The sequence below is a fragment of the Muntiacus reevesi genome, chromosome 3 (genome assembly GCF_963930625.1).
Source record: "Muntiacus reevesi chromosome 3, mMunRee1.1, whole genome shotgun sequence".
In the NCBI taxonomy this organism is placed as follows: domain Eukaryota; kingdom Metazoa; phylum Chordata; class Mammalia; order Artiodactyla; family Cervidae; genus Muntiacus; species Muntiacus reevesi.
Window position 1 is genome coordinate 163740883 of NC_089251.1, and position 5448 is coordinate 163746330.

Here is a 5448-nt window from a genome sequence, read left to right on the forward strand (position 1 = left end):
CGTAGGGGGCTAGCTTGGTTCCCCTCTGCAAACAGTGGGAGGACTCTGTGCCCTTCTGTGGGGTTGGCCCCCTTGCTTTTCTTATCCTGAAGGATCAGCCATAGCGGCGAGTGTGTGAGGAAAAGTGTCTCTGTCCCACAGATCAAAAGGATTTCCCCTAGTTGACCGTGTAGACAGTCTGGAAGGCGAGGAACATGTACAATAACAGTTGGATGACTTCTGTTTTAAACCTTTTCCAACTTCCTATCCCCTGTTGGGCAAAGTTCAAAATACTTCAGAGTTCTAGGAACCTCAGTACCTGGCCCTGCTTCCCAGCCTCAGCTCTGGCGATTTTGCCCTGGACTCACTCCAAAAATCTAGTCTCCCAGAGAGAAGTCTTGCTTTGTCTTATTCTCTCTAGCAATAGGACAGTGTTGATCACGCGATAGGGGCTTACTTAATGCTTATCAAATAGATATTAATGCATTTTTCATGGTATTATCCGAGAGCTTTAACCATGCGCAAGGGTTGCATACAAAGAGGTTAGAGTTGGCAATAGACACGGAGTTTTACTAGTATTTGTGTAATAATTAACTAAACCACCAAATAAATAACTAAACCACCATTAATTTTATGTATTGACAAGGTGTTTGAGTAAAGGATACTTGGATGGGGTAATCAGTGATGGCTGGAATTTCGAAGCTGAATAGACTTATCCTGTTTAAACTTTTTTTTAAAAAAAAGAATAGACTTGATATTTTTCACCTTTTTTCCATGAGCCCAGTTATATAGTGATTGGATCCTAAACATTCATTTTACTCTAAATAGTCTTAGCCCTGGCCAGTGGTTTTGGAATGTACACTGACCTAATCTCGGCCACAAAAATGTGAAGGCAAACTGGCTGGGTCGCTCTGGGAAAGGTATTCTCACTTCTGAGAGAGAGAGATGGATCCTTTTTCCCTATGGACATTGTGGTGTCTGGGTGTGAAGCCTGGAACTGCTGCACCCACATTTTGATCATGGTAAGAGCCAGCATGATTGCAAGGCCAACAGTCTGTAGACATCTGAGCAGAGATGGGCAGAACTATGGCCTTTGGAAGACATCTTTGAGAGCAATTCCAGACTTCACTCAACCTCTGATCTTCCAACCATGTGAGACAAGCTTTCCTTAAATTGTTTAAGTCCTGGCTTCCCTGTTGGCTCAGCCGGTAAAGAATCTGCCTGCAATGCAGGAGACCTGGGTTCAGTCCCTGGGTTGGGAAGATCCCCTGGAGAAGGGGATGACAACCTTACTCTAAATTTTCTTGCCTGGGAAATCCCATGGACAGAGGAGCCTGGTGGGCTACAGTCCATTCGGTCACAAAGAGTCGGACACAACTGAATGACTAACACATACTATTGTTTAAGCCCGTCTTAGTTAGATAAGCTGTTCTGTTAGGTGTAACTGAGAGCATCCTCATTCATCCAGGCTGACTCCCCAGTAGGAAGTTACTGTTGGGTAAATCAGAAATGCCTAATATGCTAGGAAGCAAAGAGTTTCTAGGCAGGCAGTGCAACTTGTTGGGAACACTGGAGGAAGAGAATTTAGTTACAGGTTGAGGAAAAACGGTTGACAAGACAGGGGGGATCCTCCTGAAGAGCTTTCAGGTCGATTGAAAATTCATTAGGTCCTGGGAACCCACATTAAGAGGTTGCAGAGATATGCACATGGGGCCAGATGACTAAAGCACAGGCCCTGTGGGGAAGGAAATGCTTGGATAATGGTGGTCAGGAGAATCCTCAGCGTCTGGAATCCTGATGAAATCAGCAGTCTTCTGACTGGAATGTGTTCTGTCCTGAAACATGAGTTTCCAACGAATTTAAAGGAACCTGTCCTTCGATTTCACGCTCTGTTCTATACCAGTGTCCCCTTACATCTCTGGCCACTCTCAGCCAGGCTTACTTTGCCCCTTTACTGACTGCTTGGAAATCTCTCCCTCCCTAGTTTGTCTTCTGAGCTGACAGACCCTATGAAAATTTGCCGTAAGCACATCATATTTAACATGCCTAAACCAAACCCATTTGTACCCACCTGTTCAGGTCTTTATTCTATCTCTATTCAAATCTGAGCTTCTGTTTACCAGCCTACCATGTAGCACTCTACTTAGATATCTTCCTCCAGGAAGACTTCCTATTTAGTACCTCTGAGCGTGTCCTACCTTTCTCTACTTTACCGTATTAAACTTCCTACTTCTGTCTTCTCAAGATCTTGCTGTACTACCTTATGCACAGCCCCTGGCACATTATAATTAAATATAAATGAATACTAATACATTCTTTAAGCCCAGGGCCTTATATATCTGAATGACTATGAATATATTCTTCTGAATGCAAGAAATGTATTCACTTGTTTCCCACCTGGAGGCTCAATTCAGAACCAACCAACCTAACAGCAAAAGTTGAGAAGACAATTGCTTGCTTGCTTTTGTTGAGTGGCCACTCAGCACCTATCCTCAGGGAGTCCTCAGTTTTGTCTACCCCACAGCTATATATGGGCCAGATAGGGAAGTGCCAGCAGAGAAGGGCAGTAGGCAATGGTTGGGCACAGGGAACAAACCAGTTAGTGAGAAGTAAGAAACATGAGAGAAAACTGCCAGAATGACTTTAATTATGTTTGCAAAAGTGTTCTAGAAACCTGAGTGCTCTGTTGGGTCAAACATAGCTGAGAGGTCAAGAGAACTGGTCTAGTGAGCCCTATGTGACAAGCACTTTTACATTTTTTTCTTGTTAAAATATTCCCAGCAGTGGTACCCACTAAATCTTCTGTGAAGAGATGGCAACTGGTATATCCCCTAGTAATTTCAGATGTTGTGAAGTCATCTCAATCCTTTTGTCCACAAACTGGTATCATTTCCTTCAAGGGCTAAAATGAACACTCCTGAGAGATTAACTAAACCCTCTTACCTTAGCTAGCATCTTCAACTATATACTTCGAATCTTCATGGTTTGCATTTTTTCCATACTACATTGCCGTTTGGGGACTGTTTCCGACCCGTTTACCACAGTGACCATACAGGCGGCTGGTGAAGTATCCTCCTTAGAAGCGCAGGTACATTGTTTTCCTCTTACTCTAGAGGATGAAGGGAGGCAGAATGGCACAGAGTCAAGAATCAGCTCTTGGCATCAGACCTGGGTCAGTAGCCAGTTTTGAGGTCGACATGTCCAGGAGAGCTTTAATGACAGCACTTGAAGGGCAGCTCAAACGTTTGCCAACACTTTGCTTTTTACAGGACCCTTTTAAGCACATTTACTACTGTGTAAGTGGGGATAACAAGTGCCTGTCTCATGGAGCGATGATAAAAATTATAAAGCATATAAAATACCTGTCAGTTTCTGGCATGTAAGTACCTAAAAACATGTCAAAAACTGTGAAGGCATTTTTTTTTCTTGCTACCTTCATAAAACACTCTGAAAATAATGTTCATGTAGAGACACAGAAACTTTCTTATAATCTTGGGCTTTAACTAAGTTGTCTGCCCATAAAATTGCCCTTCTTTGGCAGTACTCAGCAAGCTTTTTGCCAAAAGCTGGGTTCTCCATCTTCAAGAATGCTTAGGCACCTGCACTTGTCCAGCATTAAGAAATAAGACACTTCAAACTCAGGAATGAAATAAACAACACAGGCGGCTTTTGACTTTTCCCTCCAAGATACAACAATACATTAAAGTTACTGTCCTGTTCCATCAGTGGAAACTACCCAAACAATAAAAATTTCTATTTGGAGTATGACCAAAGGAGATGATGGTCTGTTATCAGGACTGGAACTTCAAGGTAACAGTCATGTGAAAGTTTACTGAGCAATCACTCGATGCTTGGTGCTGCTGAGAGCACTTTACATGTATCAACTCATTTATTGCTCTTTACAGGCAAACACTGGAGCCGCAGATATAAAGTAGTTCACACAAGTCATGAAGTAGATAAATGGTAAAGCCAGGATTCAGACCCATTAAAATCTAGGTCACTCTCAACCTCGATTATGATTTACCATCTCTTTTATCAGGCACACCAGGCAAATAAAACATCCAACTCCAGAAATGAAAAATACCAACTGAACAACCTTAAGTTCTCTCTGCCCAAGTCATTCATCCATTAACGCAGATTCAACAGAAATCTTAAAATTGGTAATGATACATAAGGCCTATTAAATTTAGTCATACAATTCTATCACTAGTTGAAAAATTTCTTCCTGCACACACCAATGATTACGTACCACAAAAAGGAAGAGAAATTCCATGTGTTTAAATCCAGCAAGTTAAAAGTATATACATAATAAAAATTAAAGCCAAAGTCCACAGGACTTAGTACACCAAGGAAATAGTATTTCAGTACATACCAAAATGTTTATAAGCAAATTCATTTAAAGTTGTGTAGGATCTTTTTCAACACTTGAAGACTGCACAAAAGGTTTATCAAAAGACAAGTGCAGTGTTTTAATATACCAGGAAGACCAGATATATTTGTATGCTAGTTAAGCAAAAACAAAGGAGTTATTTTCAAGTTGTATCTCAGTTTCAAATGCTGTTAACTCTCCTTCTGAGGTTCCCTGATTATATTACATATATAAAACAAAATACTTTGCTTTAAGCAAAAACCATACTTCATCTCAACCACACATATGAAAAGCTCTTTTAGAGCCATTCCATTCCACAGACCTTGATACTTTAATTGGACAATAATTGCTTTATAATTTGTATTGGTTTGTGTTGAGATGGCTGAATGGCATCACTGACTTGATGGACATGAGTTTGAATAAACTCCAGGAATTGGTGATGGACAGGGAGGTCTGGCATGCTGCGATTCATGGGGTCGCAGAGTCTGACACGACTGAGCGACTGAACTGAACTGATAGATATATCCCAAGTCTATATTTATCCCCTCCCTCTTGAGACTCCTGCTGGACCCCAACTGGACCTTGATACTTAATGTTTAAAACATGACAGAAAATGAAGCAAACTGTCTTACCTCTTTAAAACATTTCGCCTTCATTCTAACACTCCACACTGTTATTACATAATATTAGCAGATGTTATTAGTACAAATCCGTATAAGTGAACAATATTTTAAAACATCACTGACAACATGATACCTAATTACCTGAAATCATTTCACAAAGCCTACTCTTTCAATTAAAACCTAACAAATACGTAGGTGACTATTTCCTTCTTTACACTTTTCTGAATTTTCAAATATTTTAACAATTATTTGTACAAGTCAGGAAAAAAACAAAGTGTAGTCTTCCACTTACAAGTTCATTTCCCGAAACAAGGGATAAAAATTTTTTTTTAATTAAGTTCACAATTAAATTTATGAATGGACTTAAGTTCCACCTTTGTGGTATGTGGAAGAATGAGCAGACATTCAGCTATTCAATGAAAAGAAATGACAAATGCTAAACACACACACACACAAACAAAAAAAAAATAACTAATG